The following is an 18,271-nucleotide window of genomic DNA, read 5'->3' as shown; positions in this document are numbered from 1 at the left end:
GATAGGAAATACGGATGCCATATTGTCATGGGTGACCCCCTAGACCAGGGGTCTCCAAATTTTCTAAACAAGGGGGCAGTTTACTGTTCTTCAGGCTTTGGGGGGATGGTCTATGGCAAGTGGGAGTAGAAAATGTCCCAGTGTCAGTGGGATTAAGCAATCCCACATCTTTATTGGGAGGAATAAAACCCCATCATCAGTGTCAGTGGGAGGAATAGTGCCCCATTATTGGTGTCAGTGGGAAAAATTGTGCCCCATCATTGTTGTCAGTGGGAGGAATAGTGCCCCATTGTTTGTGTCAGTGGCAGGAATTATGCCCTTATTGGTGGCGTCAGTGGGAGGAATAGTGCCCCATCATTGGTATCTGTGGGGGGGGGGGGGAGGGGAACTAATGCTTAGACCTACTGTTGAAGTGTCTCTCCTGGGACTAGTTGATGCCCTGGCTTCAAGAGAGTAACACGTACCCTTTTGACATTACTAATATACTATGCTAGAAAGATGATAGTTCTCTCTTGGAAAAAGCCTACAGCTCCTGCTGCTCTGGCCTGGAAGGCACTTTTATTAATAAAGCCCTTTCCTTTTTTTAAAGCCAAATATACGAGTAGGGGAATACCCAATAAATTTGACAAAGTGTGGGGTGGATAGACGAATATTGTATCTACAGTGTATGAGTAAGTTGGTATGCTATAATGGCTCCTGGTAGTTGCCATATTGTATTTATGTAGAGTTGGCTATTGATATTTTGGGACTATGTATAGTGCTTGCTATAATCTGGGTTGGGTACTTACAGTATGTACTATCTCCAGGGTCTGTTGTTTATTCCTTTAGACCCGTAGACTGATATCAGAATCGGGAGTCAATAAAAGTAATTTTGTAAAACTTTATTTTTGGGCTAAAGATGTAGTGGAATTACTGTTATCACCACAGTATATTAGCCTTGGAGCTATACTGTTGGCCTTGTGCTGAGGTCTTGTTTGTAATGTGTCGCCTGGTTGTCAGGCTGTTCTTAAATGTCTAAGCCCTTGTACACACGGTCAGAGATTCCAACAAACCGACGGATTTTCTCCGAAACTGTTGCATACACACGGTCGGACAAAGTTGTCGGAAATGACGTTATTTCGTTATGACGGGGCTACGTTCAGGCTAGTAGCCAATAGCTTTGGTGTAGGAATTTGATCTGAGCATGCGTGGCACTTTGTCCGATCAGAATTCTCTAGACATGATTGGAGTATGTCCGATCGGAGCATTTTGTTGGAAACTTTTTCCAACGAGTTGGAAAACTTGGTCCATCGGATACTCCGACGGAAACAGTCCGATGTAGACCACACACAGTCGTAATATACGACAAAACGGTCCGATCGGACAAATTCCGTCGGAATCTCCGACCGTGTGTACAAGGGCTAAGCGTTTTCTTTTTCTGTTTTAAAAAACTCTACTAAAAATAATTTTCCAAAAAAAGAAATATGCCCCCATTGTTTGTGTCCGTAGGAGCAATAGCCCCCAAGAGCTGGATAAAAGTAAGCAAAGAGCCCCATCGGGCCCCGGGGCCGCAGTTTGGAGGCCAGTGACCTAGACCATGAAGCAGCTCATATTCTTCCTGGGGACTGTAGGGTAAAATAGGAAGTGTATTACTAACTATAGTACCCTGGTTAAATTCTTGACTTATCTGACAATAAAAAATTGTCAAAGTGTCTCCTCTGGACACCAGACTGTGTGAACAGTCATTCTCAGCTCCTAAAAATGTCCTGAACAACTCTTCAGTACTGCGGGCCCCAGATTTCCTCTGAGGGTTTGTGGTTCAGAACAAAGCCTTGGCGCGTTGCTGAGCCAGGAAAACCTGGCTGGCGATGAGCATCTTGTCTTGTATCTGAGCCAGCTGCTGCTGCCCAGGGAGTTGTCCTGTGCCACCATAGAGAAGGAATGCTTGGCATTTGTATGAGTACTGTCTCTATGGTTGTGAGATTATAGTAATAACAATCACAAGCTCCTTAGATAGTTGCACTAAGTTGCTGGAGACACTGGGGAATTGTTGCACCGGAGCCTATTTCTCCAGCAGTATAATTTGTTATTCAGCACCAGAAAGATAGCAGTCATTGGAATTCTGTTAGTTGGTTGACCCATCTAGGCTCAGTAATTCTTTATTCTCAAGGGGAAGGCCGTGAGGGAATGTGATATTAAATTATAGATTTTAGATATTCAGTTAAGTCAGGGATCAGTAGTAGACAAATTACCACAATTTGAAAAGACTGTTCAGGCTTGGACATCGGAAGAATGAACACTACTACGTGGCAGGGCAGCCGGGGCCTGGCAGCAGGTGGTGCCCTAATGGTCCACATGAATCCTTTTAAAAAGGGGCATTCAGAGTTCCATTCCACAGATGGCTTCCCCTATAGAAGTCCCTAAAGGCAATCCAGCCTGGCTTGACCAGTATCCCATGGAATATTTAACCCTGCGCCCAGGGCCGTTTTTAAGGCAGGGCAAAAGGGGCAGCTGCCTTGGGCCCTGTCATTGTTGTGGGGCCCAAAGCAGCTGCCTCATACTTGCCAACTATCCCAGTTTAAATTTCCTTGTCTCTTTCTGTGTCCTGATATCTCAGTGTGAAGTGCTGCTACTAATGCTGCCCAGCTCTGCCCTATTGTTATAGCAGCAGCATTCATATGTAAATAGCTGCATAGATATGTAAATAAAGGCGGCATCCATATGTATAGCATGACCCCTAGAGTGAGGAGATTATGTGCTGTAACCTCTAGCAACGAATCAGTGAGCAGTATTACTGTACAGTAATCTCAACAAGCAGAAATCATGTGCTGTAACCTCTAGCAACTAATCGGTGAGCTGTAATGTGTGCTGTAACCTCTAGCAACCAGTCAGTGAGCGGTAATGATACACTGTAACCTCTGGCAACCAATCGCAATAGCTGCCTGATCTGATTCAGTAAACTGATTTTGAGTCTAGCTACTATTTATTGTATGTCTCAGAGCACGTGGAGAGCAAAACTGCATGGGGGGGGGGGGCCTAGAAAAGTTTTGCCCAGGATCCAATCAATATTAAAGACGGCCCTGCCTGTGCCAAGAGCTAGGGACCTACAATACCCAAAGTGTACAGGAAAGATTCAGGTTGAAGCTCTCTTTGGTGAGGAAATAATGTCTAAATGGGTGCATATCCTTTATGATGCTTTACTAAACAGTAATATATAAACAAGGTTCTATAACTTCAACCACTTCATAGGTGGTAGCTCAATAACTTAGAGAAAGAGTCCTGGAATTCCCCAAACATGGTGCATGCTCTAAAGCTACCTCCCAGCAGAGGGAGAAGATCCAGGCTCCCCCCAGAGGGAGAGCATATTAACTGCACTGCAGGCTACAGCTCTTCTGTAGCTGAGCTCTTGGCTGAAAGGGTTAAGCTCTGACATTGTTAATAGCCATTTGTACATTGAAAGCAATAAGTCAAGCTAGACTTCAATGCCCTGCTGCCTCCCATCAGCAGAGGGAGCTAGAGTTCCGGCAGCACCCAATGACTACCAAACTGGCCACAGTTGGTAATAGGACCTGATGTCTGCACCGGGATAATTATTATGGGTCTGTATTTCCCAGTGGACTACAGTTCCGGGTAGGGCTTGGGAGTGATGAAGAAAAATAAGCAGCATCTTCCTTTTGCTGAGGGGAGTGGGAGTGAGCACATCCCTGGAGCCGGACCTGCTGCGGGTAGAGCTGAGGTCTCAAATACACCACCATAAGACCAGAGAGAGAGAGCATTTTGCCCCGTACACATGGTCGGGTTTTCTGACAACAAATGTTGGATGGGAGCTTGTTGGCTGAAAGTCCGGCCGATGTGTATGCTCCATCGAACATTTGTTGTTGGACTTTCAGGTTCTCAAATTTTTCACCAACAATACTTTGCTGTCAGAATTTCCAATCGTGTGTACACAAGTCCGACGCACAAAAGTTCACGCATGCTCGGAATCAAGCAGAAGGAGCCGCACTGGCTATTGAACTTCCCTTTTTGTACGTCTTGTATGTCACCACATTCCCACGTCGTTCATAATTGTTGGCCAACATCTGTGTGACCGTGTGTATGCAAGTCAAGTTGGAGCCAACAACCTTCGAAAAAAATTCCACGGTTTTGTTGTCGGAAAGTCCGATGGTGTGTACGGGGCATTAGAGAGCACGGAGCTGGAACTGGGTTATTACCATTGTGAACTTTGCGCTGCACTCACATCAAAGCAGCACTGTGGGGAGGGCCAGGACTCTGAGACTTACTGAAGCGGGGCAGAGAATTTCCATACTGGGCCACTGAGTCTGGTGAGAGGGCCTTGAGGCCATGGCCTACTGCCGCTAGAGAGACTAAGCCTTTAGAAACCACCCACCTAACTGTCCTAAAACCTGTTACTGCCTGCAGGCCTTGCTGTGGCTGTCCTTGTGTGCACCAACGCTATTATTGGGCCCCAACGATAGCCAGCTGAAGACTCAGGACAAAGACTGGCTACTTACAGCTGCCAAATAGAGGCTTCTGCTAGTTTCTTAGTTCTAAGGTATCACACATGGGTATCATAGAGGACCTAGTCATACCCTGGGTACACCCTAAATAGCTGCAATATCCCTATTTTTCATTGCAGTTAATGTTCATGTCTATTACTATTTATTATTATTTTGCTGGAACCGGTGTTCCCGGCAGTCTAGCATAGTGACTGTACTGTCTAGTAGACTGTGTCTAAAGCTTACCTCTTGTACATTCATTGGTGCTCAAGCCTCTAATTACTCCACTTCACCCTAATGCGTTGAGTTACTTTACCGTTAACCTGGTATTAGCTCACTAGCAAGTCAAGAGTATCTTTGCTTGTGATTCCTTAATTTTTTTTGTGGTGATTTTCATTCAACTAGGCGTGTAGGGCTTATTCGAGTCTAGGCACAGAACAGAGAACCCATTTTACGAAGCGGCTCCTTGAGGGGTGGCGCTACAATCTGGTCTGAAGACTAGTTCCTCCCATGACGGAGCACTGAATGCACCACCCTCTGGCCTTTTATACTCCTTCTGCAACATAGGTGCCTGGCAAACAGGTTGCAAAGTTATCTGGAGGTGGGATGAATTTGTGAAGGTCTACTATACGGTAGCAAGATGAACCCACGGCAAATAGTAGTGACCCCTAGTGGAACTCAATGGAGTTGCCTGTCTAATCTCTTGGCCGATGCTAAAAAGGGGGAAATAGACTCCTGTAGAGTGTAATGCTGCTTACACACGATCGGAATTTCGGCCAGCAAAAGACCAATGAGAGCTTTTCATCGGAAAAATGCGACCGTGTGTATGCTCCTTCGGAATTTATCTGCCCGAATTTCCGCCAGCAAAAAATTGACAGCATGTTCTCAATTTTCCCGACGGAAAAACGATCGGAAATTCCCGATCGTGTGTATGCAATTCCGACACGCCAAAAACTCACTCATGCTCAGATCCAACTACGAGACGGAAGCTATTGGCTACTGGCTATTGAACTTCCTTTTTCTAGTCCCCTCGTACGTGTTGTACGTCACCGCGTTCTTGACGGTCGGAATTTGGTGTGACCGTGTGTAGGCAAGACAGCTTGAGCGAAATCCCGTCGGGAAAACCCATCAGAGCTTTTTCCAACGAGAATTCCGATCGTGTGTACGGGGCATAAGACTAGGGGTGGCACCTGGCCTCCATACTCTACAACACCTTGTTGTTAACAGTTTCTCCTGAATGCTTGCCAGTCACTGCTACATCGCCCTCTGAAAAATGATCCACCATAGATCACTTTTCAGAGGGTGGTAAGCATTACCGCTTATCACCCTCTCGTTTAAACTGCATTAAGTGGATACCGATTACACACAGATCAGCGCCAATGCGTGTAAGCTAGCAGATCCGTCAGACAGAGGTCGGCGTGTTTATGGCCTAGTAGACCATTGCAGGTGGTAGGTGGAAAGCTGCCCTAAGTTGTGTGTGTGGAAAAAAGAGATAACATCAAAAGGGTAGCTTGGGGGAATCTCAGAGGAGTGGGGGAGTCATTTGGCTACTCCACAAACCTTAGATTGTATGGAAGATTTACATTGGCGACAGGGTCATGGCCGGCCAAGGCTCATTGGGGTAAGTGGGGAGTGAAGGCTGGCAGTGTAGTCCAACCCAGTAGAAGACTACTACTAATAGAAGGCTTCTGTATCTCATATTACTAAAAAAGGTCATGCTAATTCCAATAGAAAGGTGTCAGAACACACAGAGCATCGCAGTTTGTTGTGTATGGGGTTACGTAGTGGCAGACTTGGTCCTGGTGCCCATGCTGACCCGTGTCCACAGCCAAAACTGCCTACAATGGGCACGTGAACATCAGAACTGGACCACGGAGCCATGGAAGAAGGTGGCCTGGTCTGATGAATTCAAGAATGGTTTGAGGAACACAGCCACAAGTTAGAGGTGTTGACTTGGCCTTCAAATTCTCCAAATCTCAAATCCAACCGAGCATCTGTGGGATGTGCTGGAAAAAACAAGTTGGATCCATGAAGGCCCCACCTCGCAACTTACAGGAGGGCATGGTGCCAGATACCACAGCGCACCTTCCGTGGTCTAATGGAGTCCACGCCTTGCTGGGTTATGCTGGGTGGCCATAGGGGTTTATTTTACTAATGGCAATGCAAGGGCATTTTTTCCAGAGCTTAGTAAACGAGGGGAAGCTCTGCTTACTTCCATCATCCAATCATGTGCAAGCAAAGATGCTGTTTAAAAAAATAAAAATCTCCTTACATGTGATTTGTTATTCTTTGCAAAGTGAATCTTCCCCTCATTTACAAAGCTCTGGAGCAAATTCCCCCTACAGAGTGCAACTGCACTTACAAAGTTTACTTGCTTTTCGAAAATCGACCCCATAAGGTTATGACTGATTGGTGTATATTGGTTTGTGTGTGTTCATCCATCCAAACTTGGGTAGATCCCCCTCTAGTGGTGGCCAGCGGCATTGCAGGGTGTGATAACGATCACAGCTGGCTTTGCCTTCCCAAAGGAAGCTCTCTCCTCGTCGCTGAACATGGATCTTGCTTTGGTTAGTGAGTTGCCATAGCATGCAGAATCTTGGTATAAAGTAACATTGTTTATAAACATTGAGCAGACAGGTGATAGAGAGATACAAAGTAACATTGTTTATAAACATTGATCAGACAGGAGATAGATACAAAGTAACATTGTTTATAAACATTGATCAGACAGGAGATAGAGAGATAGATAGATAGATACAAAGTAACATTGTATATAAACATTGATCAGACAGGAGATAGAGAGATACAAAGTAACATTGTTTATAAACATTGATCAGACAGGAGATAGAGAGATACAAAGTAACATTGTTTATAAACATTGATCAGACAGGAGATAGATACAAAGTAACATTGTTTATAAACATTGATCAGACAGGAGATAGATAGATAGATAGATAGATAGATAGATAGATAGATAGATAGATAGATAGATAGATAGATAGATAGATACAAAGTAACATTGTATATAAACATTGATCAGACGGGAGATAGATAGATAGATAGATACAAAGTAACATTGTTCTTGTTCTTGGATCTTGCCTTGGTTAGTGAGTTGCCATAGCATGCAGAATCTTGGTATAAAGTAACATTGTTTATAAACATTGCTCAGATAGAGAGATACAAAGTAACATTGTTTATAAACATTGATCAGATAGAGAGATATAAAGTACCATTGTTTATAAACATTGATCAGATAGAGAAATACAAAGTAACGTTGTTTATAAACATCGATCAGACGGGAGATAGATACAAAGTAAAATTGTTTATAAACATTGATCAGACAGGAGATAGATAGATGGAGAGATACAAAGAACATTGTTTATAAACATTGATCAGACAGGAGATAGATAGATAAATAGATACAAAGTAACATTGTTTATAAACATTGATCAGACAGGAGATAGATAGATAGATAGATACAAAGTAACATTGTTCTTGTTCTTGGATCTTGCCTTGGTTAGTGAGTTGCCATAGCATGCAGAATCTTGGTATAAATTTACATTGTTTATAAACATTGCTCAGATAGAGAGATACAAAGTAACATTGTTTATAAACATTGATCAGATAGAGAGATATAAAGTAACATTGTTTATAAACATTGATCAGATAGAGAGATACAAAGTAACATTGTTTATAAACATCGATCAGACGGGAGATAGATAGATACAAAGTAAAATTGTTTATAAACATCGATCAGACGGGAGATAGATACAAAGTAATATTGTTTATAAACATCGATCAGACAGGAGATAGTTAGATAGATAGATAGATAGATAGATAGATAGATAGATACAAAGTAACATTGTTTATAAACATTGATCAGACAGGAGATAGATAGATAAATAGATACAAAGTAACATTGTTTATAAACATTGATCAGACAGGAGATAGATAGATAAATAGATACAAAGTAACATTGTTTATAAACATTGATCAGACAGGAGATAGATAGATAAATAGATACAAAGTAACATTGTTTATAAACATTGATCAGACAGGAGATAGATAGATAGATAGATAGATAGATAGATAGATAGATAGATAGATAGATAGATAGATAGATACAAAGTAACATTGTTTATGAACATTGATCAGACCGGAGATAGATAGATAGATACAAAGTAACATTGTTTATGAACATTGATCAGACCGGAGATAGATAGATAGATACAAAGTAACATTGTTCTTGTTCTTGGATCTTGCCTTGGTTAGTGAGTTGCCATAGCATGCAGAATCTTGGTATAAAGTAACATTGTTTATAAACATTGCTCAGATAGAGAGATAGAGAGATACAAAGTAACATTGTTTATAAACATTGATCAGATAGAGAGATATAAAGTAACATTGTTTATAAACATTGATCAGATGGGAGATAGATACAAAGTAATATTGTTTATAGACATTGATCAGACAGGAGATAGAGAGATAGAGTAACATTGTTTATAAACATTGATCAGATAGAGAGATATAAAGTAACATTGTATATAAACATCGATCAGACGGGAGATAGATACAAAGTAATATTGTTTATAAACATTGATCAGACAGGAGATAGATAGATAGATAGATAGATAGATAGATAGATAGATAGATAGACGGAGAGATACAAAGTAACATTGTTTATAAACATTTGGGCTGTTATATAAAAACTGGAGCACTCAGAATCTGGTGCAGCTCTTCATAGTAACCAATCAGCTTCTAGCTTGTTCTATGAAGCTTTGACAATAAATCCTGGAATGTAAAGTAGGTACTCCTGCGCAAAAAGGAATAGATATAATATATTGAAAAAGGTGCTGCATACACCGTAAGGACCAAACTCGTGTCCAAATGTGTGAGTAATCAAAAAGTAAGGGATGGTGTGGCACTCCTTGTACAAGATTATATATTTTTCTATATATAGTAATTTGTTAGAATTATCAACTTGTGATTATAGCTAGAAAACATTCATCGGTAGTGATGGCTGAACGGTTCGCCCGGCGGTCGCTTCGCGGCGAATTTCGGCTGTTCGCGGTCCGCCCGTTCGGCGGACTATTGGCGCCATTCGCCCGACGGACTTCTGTGTTTACTGTGTAAAAGAACTTTGACCTGATGACACATCCATCATGGGGTACAGGACAGCCAATTGAGACATTACAGTACATGGACACTTGGACATTCCCCCTAACTTATAAATACACCCGATCCGGCGGCCATTTTACATTCTTTCTTCTGTCACTATAGGGAGAGGTTGCTGTGTGGAGTAGGGAGAGATAAACCGCTAGCTATTTGGTACACAAAAGTTCTTTTCAGGACTGGTATAGGTGTTAGGTGTAGTTCAGGATAGGCAGTGCTGTGCTACTGATTGTTGCAGCAGCCTGAGTGTCTTTTGTCAGTTTAGAGAAAGGGACAGGACGGTGTGTGCTGCAGGGAGAGCCAGATTAGTCATTAGCTGTTAGTACTGTTACTATCAGGTCCACAAAAGTGCTATTCCAGTTATTGTTCCAGTAGCCTCTGTTTTGTCAGTTTGTATAGGGACAGGCAGGAAGCAGTGTGTCAGGCAGTGAGGGTCAGTTTAATCAGTAGCTGTTACTATTAGTTCCACAAAGGTTCTTTTCAGGACTGGTATCAGTGGTACGGTAATAGGCTTGTATAATATTCTTTCTTCCAAATATAGAAAGAATATTATACTTGACTGCTGCCCTTCTGCTGCAGTCTGCTAATCATTCACAACTCACTTGTTCCACAAAGCTCTTTATCAGGACTGGTAACTTGGCCTGTCTAGGGTGCTACAGTACATAGGGTTGAGTGAGGTAGTCTGCTATTCTATAAGGACTGGTATCGGTCCACAATACATAGGGTTGAGGTGCATTACTGCTGACCGCTGCCCTATACTGCAGCAGTCCTTCATCGGTATAGGGACTGAGAGTTTTGTCACAGGGTCATTTAAAAAATGACAGGCAGAGGAAGAGGGAGGCCCTTCCGCAGGGGTGGTAGGGGGTAGGGCAGGAGCAACAGGCTTGAGCCAAAGTGGGAAGTTGCAGAAGGTGCGTTCAATTACTTTAAAGGACGCACCAGACTTGCTTAAATGGCTCGCTCAGCCTTACTCTTCTGCACCCTCCTCATCCTCTCGATCTGCACCCTCTTCTTCACTCTCTGCTTTGTGCACCCCCAAAGACACTACCACCAACAACACCACCACCACCAACACCACCACATACCTTCCGCTTGAGTCACAGGAATTATTTTCCAATCCATATCAAGACATTTCTGATGCGCAGCCACTCTTGGTATTGGATCAGGAAGAGGAGGTAGCAACAACCGCTACTCAGCAGTCTGACGACAGTACCCAGATCAGCCCAAGGAGGAGGTTGATCCCCGGTGTTGCTGCCTACTCCGAGATCTCTACTTATAGCGGTGGGGAAGGTGACGTTGATGATGACGTGTCTAGTGATGTCACGTGGGTGCCCACAAGAGAGGAAGAGGAGGGGAGTTCAGAGGGAGATATGGACCAGCAGATAGGGAGGAGAAGCAGGAATAACTTACATTGCACAGGAGGGACAAAGCAGACTGAAAATGTATCAGGAGTGAGTCATCGACCATGTACGGTCACATCTGGCGCTCCCAGGACGCCGGCACATGGCTCCGCAGTGTGGGCTTTTTTTAACGTGTCCGCTGCTGACAATAGCGTTGCCATCTGCAATCTTTGCAGTCAACGCATTAGTCGCGGTAAGCCCAACACTCACCTAGGGACGACCGCCTTAAGAAGGCACATGAGCAGCCATCACCGAGCCCAGTGGGAGCAACGGAACACACAAAGCCACACTCCAGGCTCTCACCGTCCAGCCTCGTCTTCTACTTCTCCTTCTCCTCTCTCCTCACAATTGTCCTCCACTCCACCTTCCATCACGCCAAGCTCACGTTTTTCTGCAAAAAGGCAGGCTTCCGTGGGCCTAATGTTCGAGCGTAAAAAAATGATGACGCCGGATAACCCTCTTGCCCAACGGTTGGCGGCTGGCTTGTCAGAACTCATAGCCCGCCAACTACTGCCATATAAACTGGTGGACTCGGAGGCCTTTCGCAAATTTGTGGCCATTGGAACATCACAATGGAAGGTCCCAGGAAGGATGTATTTCTCAGAGAAGGGCATCCCAGAGCTATATGGCCATGTTCAGCGGCAAGTGAATGTATCTCTGGCACACAGTGTCGGTGCCAAGATACATCTGACCACAGACACGTGGTCTAGCAAACACGGGCAGGGAAGGTATATCACTTTTACTGCCCACTGGGTGAACCTTCTCAAGGCCGTCAAGCATGTAACCCGTGGCACCCGTGTAGATTTGGTTTTACCGCCACGGATTGCATGCAGGCCTAACTCTTCTTCTCCTCCTCCTCCTACTCCATCCTCCTCCCTCTCCTCCTCAGCTGACTCCTCCTTTTCCGCTGCTAGCGTCTCTTCCGCTGCGCCGCCCAAGCTCCCCAGAACCTATTCGACATGCCAGGTGAGACGTTGCCATGCCGTGCTGCGTCTGTTGTGCCTGGAAGCCAAGAGCCACACTGGCCCGGCACTCCTTTCAGCTTTGCGTTCACAGGCAGATCAGTAGCTAACACCGCTCAATTTGACAGTTGGTAAAGTGGTGTGTGACAACGGTGCCAATCTGCTTAGTGCATTGAAACAAATTACGTACGTGCCATGCATGGCACACGTCTTAAACTTGGTCGTGCAGCGATTCGTTGTCAAATACCCTGGGGTCCAGGACATCTTGCGGCAGGCAAGGAAAATCTCGGCCCATTTCAGAAGATCTTACACGGGCATGGCTCACCTTGCTGACACAATCTGCCGGTCAGACGTCTTATTTGCGATTGCCCGACGCGATGGAACTCAACCTTCTATATGCTTGATAGGCTGCTCCAGCAGAAACGTGCAGTTAACGTCTACCTGTATGAACTCTGCGAAAGAAACGGTTCTGGGGAGCTGGGTTTTTTTTCACCGCGCCAGTGGCTGCTCATGCGCGACGCATGCAGACTTCTGCGCCCATTTGAGGAGATCACCAAACTGGTCAGTCGCAGCCATGGCGCCATCAGTGACATGGTACCTTATGCCTTCTTTATGGAGCGTGCATTGCGTTGTGTCATTGATCAAGCTGTGGAGGAGCAGGAGCGGGAAAATGCTGGATGAATTCCCAGGGGGGGCTACTCTATCTGAGACAAGTCAACAACAGGAGTCTGAAGAGGAGTCAGAGGAGGATGGTGCCGGGGCGGATGAGGAGGAGCAAGAAGAGCATGCTTTAAACCTTTCTGGGATCCCTGTTGTGCGTGGATGGGGAGAGGAGAATGAAGAGGACGACATTATCCTGGATGATGAGCAGGAGCCAGGCCACCACACCGCTTCCACTTTAGTGCAAATGGGGGCCTTCATGCTCCAGTGTTTTAATAGGGACCCCCCTATAAAAAGCATAAGGGTCAAGGACCAGTACTGGGTGGCAACGTACTTAGACCCCTGGTACAAACACAAAATGGCGGAAATGTTACCGCCCTCGCAGAGGGCTGTCAGAATGCAGCACTTCCAGGCCTTGCTTCAAGAAATGCTGCATTCTGCTTTTGCGTGCGCTGGCAGAGGAGCAATTCCCACTCCCAGAGAAGGAGTTGCGGGTACCAATCCAACAGCGCCTGCAAGAAGAGACCGGTTTGAAGATGTGTTGGTGACTTCGGATATGAGGTCATTCTTTCAGCCGACCCATCGACAGGTGTCATCCGGATCCAGCATCAGGGAACGCCTAGACCGTCAGGTGTCCGACTACATCGGGTTAACGGGCGATGTGGACGCTCTGAGGAGTGATGAACCCCTGGACTACTGGGTCCGATCATGCCATATTCCTATTACAAGGGATGTTTACATTCCTTGTAATAGGAATAAAAGTCATCAATTTATTTTTTAAGTGTAGAACTAAAAAAATAAAAATAAAATTAACAATAAAAAAAATAAAATAATTTAAAGTGCCCCTATCCCCATGAGCTCGCACACAGAAGCGAACGCATACGTAAGTCCCGCCCACATATGAAAACGGTGTTCAAACCACACATGTGTGGTATCGCCGCGAACGTTAGAGCGAGAGCAATAATTCTAGCCCTAGATCTCCTCTGTAACCCAAAATATGTAACCATTAAAAAAATTGAAAGCGTCGCCTATGGGGATTTTTAAATACCAAAGTTTGGCGCCATTCCACGAGCGCGTGCAATTTTGAAGCGTGACATGTTGGGTATCTATTTACTCAGCGTATCCTCCTCTTTCACATTATGGAAAAAAATTGGGCTAACTTTACTGTTTTTTTTTTTTAAGCATGAAACAGTTTTTTTTCTGAAAAAAACGTGTACGAAAAATTGCTGCGCAAATACCGTGCAAGATAAAAAGTTGCAACGAGCGCCATTGTATTCTCTAGGGTCTTTGATAAAAAAACATATATAATGTTTGGTGGTTGTATGTAATTTTCTAGCAAAACAATTAGGAATTTTACATGTAGGAGAGAAATGTCAGAATTGGCCTGGATGCGAAGTGGTTAACTAAACGCCCACATTTTTTCAACATACTGCACCATGGTAGGCCTCTTTTTATCTTTTCTCTAACACATTGAGCATCTAAATGACTTGAGTGATTCAAGTTACTAACGCCCAGCGGCAGGGCTGGACTGGAACAGAAATTTGGCCCTGGAATTCATCCAGACCGGCCCACTTACATTTTGAGTGTCCCATCAGCACCCCCTTACATCAGAGTGTCCCATCAGCACCCCCTTACATCAGAGTGTCCCATCAGCACCCCCTTACATCAGAGTGTCACATCATGACTAGGGTAGCCAGATAACTTACTTCCCCAACAATACATGTAAACCTTAACTATTAACCTTAAAATAAATACTCGGACACCTGCTTGGATGAAAATGGCCTCAACGGCCTTTATTTAAATAACAATAAAAAACTAAAATATATTTTAAATATTTTAATAATACCAAAACTTGTAACAATTTCCAGTTACCCAAAAGACCCTAAGTGCTTATTTGGCTGGTCCCTGACGACCCCTTATTATTTTGAGCCTGTGATCCCCTCTTCGTCAGCATCTGTCCCCAGCCGCCAAACTTGCCTCGAGGACTCACTAACTCACCACAGACCCCCCAAACATGTTATCCATTAATCTGGACTGACACCAGCCCAAACACAATGAGTCCATCTCTGGCATGGGTCCCAACCATTTTCAAATGACCCATGCATTTCTACATATATATTTTCATATATATATATATATATATATATATATATATATATATATATATATATATATATGTATATGTATATATATATATATATATATATATATATATATATATATATATATAGCAGTCGCCAAGGACCCAACGCCACCGCGGAACAAGTGTGAAACCTTACACTTGCGACCGCCGCCAAGCCAACAAAGCCCGGTGTACTCCAACTTCCAGCCCCAAGGCCCACAGATCAATGCCCACAGGGTTCAAATGAACCCCGTCACCCCTCAAATACCTCCAGGTGTCCACCTCCAGCTCCCAATGACGAACGACCACCCCTCCATTCCGGGCCACAAACCTTCCCACCTCCTTGTTTACCTTAATCCTGGTTTTGTTCAGTTTTTCCCAGGACCGAACCCCTCTCCATGACATGCGGGCCACGATATCCGACCACACCACCGTCATGTCTGGGAAAGCAGTACGGAGCCTCAAGAAATCCCACTGGATATCTTTGATCACCTGTCGCATAGGTCGGACCCCCAGATCATTGCCCCCAACATGGAGCACCAAAATATCCGGGGACCGATCCAAAGCCGCAAAACGATGTACCTCGGGGACTACCTTATGCCACATCATCCCCGGGATCCCAATCCACCTGACCGTGCCTTCCTCCCAGGCCACCCTGAGTTGTCTACCTTCAGGCCTGACATCTGCCCTCCTGGCCCCCCAAAAAACAAAAGAATGTCCCATTATCCAAACGAGACATCTTGGGGGATCTGAAAAGACATAACCAAAGGAAAAAACATTCAAACCCATCAACATTAGTAATATACTGATTTACTTTGTTAATTTTGTCTAACAGTTGCGGCCTAACATATAACCGGTACCTAGCCGATTCCCACGACCTATCCTCTTAATGACTTCCGACGGAAGTCCCCATCTAGCTGCTTAAGTAGCCGCCCCTATCCTAAAAGAGTGGGAAGCATACTCACCCGAAGGAAGACCAGCCGCCTCCAGACACTTGCGAAAAACCGCAGAAAATTGGAACCTGGACAGGCAGGATCCATCCTGATGAACAAACAACGCCCCCTCCCCCGGCAGTGCCAAAAACTGCTTCATGGCCGTAACTGGACAAAGCTGCTCATCCACCCCTTGAAACAGCTCTACCCAGGCCCCCCTTCCTTCCTGATCCATCTTCGACTTCCTAATCCAGATCCTTACCTTGCCTCCCGAGCATTGGACGTCACTCCACCGCAGTCCTCCAGCCACCCTCCTGGACGGCGAGACTAGCTCCCCAATCCGAAAGGCCCCAAAGAACGCCAGCACAAATGCCGCCTTAAACAGTACTACCTCGGAACCAGTTGAACACACCTCCCCCAACACTGACAGAACTGACCCCAGCACCGCAAAAGAAACAGGGCGCCTGGAGTCGCGTTTGTGGGAACCCCTTCTGTAACCCCGCAGAGCCCTGCGGACCAAAAATGCCTTTGTGACATCCACCCTACCTTCCATCTGAAACCAGAATGCCAACGCAGCCATCCTCCGTCGTATGGCTTCCCCAGACACTCCCCTTGCATGATTAGCACATACAAAGATCAACACCAGCATCTCCATCCCTTCCGGGCCCCCCATACCTCCTACCTCATTCACCAAGACCAACCATTCCTGCCAAACTTTCTGATAAGCCTTCCACGTTCCTGCGCTGAGAGACTGTCTGATCAATCCTGCGGCGACTCCAATGCAACCGTCCACAGCTCCTGCGGGCACAGTTCCCCTTCCCGACGTGCCTCCGGTGGCAATTTGCAAAACGTGTCCCACTGGAAACGAGACAAAGCATCCGCTAAGCCATTGTCGACCCCAGGGATATGCACAGCATATATGAACGCATTTATGTGCAAACAGCAAAGCACCAAGCACCGCAACAATCTTATCACCGGGGGAGAAGAGGCCGAGATGTTATTAATGGCCATCACCACCCCCATGTTGTCGCAATTGAATCTCACCTTCCTGTTCTCAAAGACCTTCCCCCACAACTCAACAGCTAAAACGATGGGGAACAATTCCAGCAAAACTAAGTTTTTGAGAAAACCTGCTTCCCTCCAACTCTCCGGCCACGGACCCGCACTCCACCTACCCTGACAGTAAGTACCATAGCCACCCGAACCGGCCGTGTCCGTGAACAAGACCAGATCCTCATTGCCGACCGGCCCAACCTGCCAAATAGCCCGCCCATTGAAGTCCGCCAGAAAGGAATCCCAAATCTTCAAGTCCTCCTGTAACTCCCTCGTCAACCTCACAAAGTGATTCGGCATGCGCACCCCCGCCGTGGCAGCCGCCAACCGTCTACAGAAAATGCGCCCCATAGGGATAATCCTGCAAGCAAAATTCAATTTGCCGAGCAAGGACTGCACTTCCTTCAAGCGAAGCTTACGCTTGCCACTGGCCACACACACCTCCTGCCTCAATGCCACCAATTTGTCCTCCGGCAATCTACACTCCATTGCTATCGAATCAATCGTGATTCCCAGGAAAATCAAGTCCGATTTTGGGCCTTCTGTCTTATACGCCGCCAGAGGGATCCCAAATCTGTTTGCTAAATGCTGAACCGTCCCGAGCTAAATGCCGCAACAACGAGAATCCGGGGGGCCTATGCATAAAAAAATCATCCAAATAGTGGATAATAGAACTCACCCCCGCAACTTCCCTAACTGCCCATTCAAAAAATGAGCTGAACTGTTCAAAATACGCACAAGAAATGGAACATCCCATCAGGAGACACCTGTCCATGAAGTACTCCCCCTGCCAGCAACAACCCAACAAACACATGCTCTCGGGGTGTACCGGCAACAACCAAAAAGCCGACTCCACATCGGTTTTTGCCATAAGCGATCCCCTACCATATCTTCTAACCCACGCTACCGCCGCATCAAATGATGTATAGGTAACCGCACATGCCTGCGGGTCAATACCATCATTAACCGAGCCGCCCTTAGGGTAGGACAGATGATGAATCATCCTGTACTGACCCGGTTCCTTTTTTGGAACAAAACCCAATGGGGAAACAACTAAACCAGGCAGCGGAGGACCCACGAACGGGCCCGCCATCCACCCTAACGCCACCTCCTTGGCCAATTTGGCCGACACCACCTCCTGATGGAGACTGGCCGACCTCAGATTATCCGAGATCGGTGGCACCTCCCGCACCATACTCGGAATCCTAAACCCTTCCCTAAAGCCAACCTCCAGAAACTGCGCCGCCGCCCTGTCCGGATACCTACTTAGAAAAGGAAGCATCCTTACCAGACTCACCGGCGTCATCCCTTTTTCCAGGGTTGTCCCCTGGTCGACCCTTGCCCTGCTTAAAGCATGGCAGGAAGGGGTGGCTCCCGCTACAGCCTGAGCACTCGTGCTTGTATCTGCACGATGACCCGAAACGGCACGTTCCTTCATTGAACTGCCAGCAAACCCATTTCTTTTTAGGGGCCGGCGATCCCGCGGAGGAAGCGC

This window comes from Lithobates pipiens, unplaced genomic scaffold (assembly GCF_037356315.1).
Source record: "Lithobates pipiens isolate NorthernLeopardFrog02 unplaced genomic scaffold, aLitPip1_a1.2 Scaffold_8, whole genome shotgun sequence".
Classification (NCBI taxonomy): Eukaryota; Metazoa; Chordata; class Amphibia; order Anura; family Ranidae; genus Lithobates; species Lithobates pipiens.
This window is presented reverse-complemented; position numbering follows the sequence as displayed.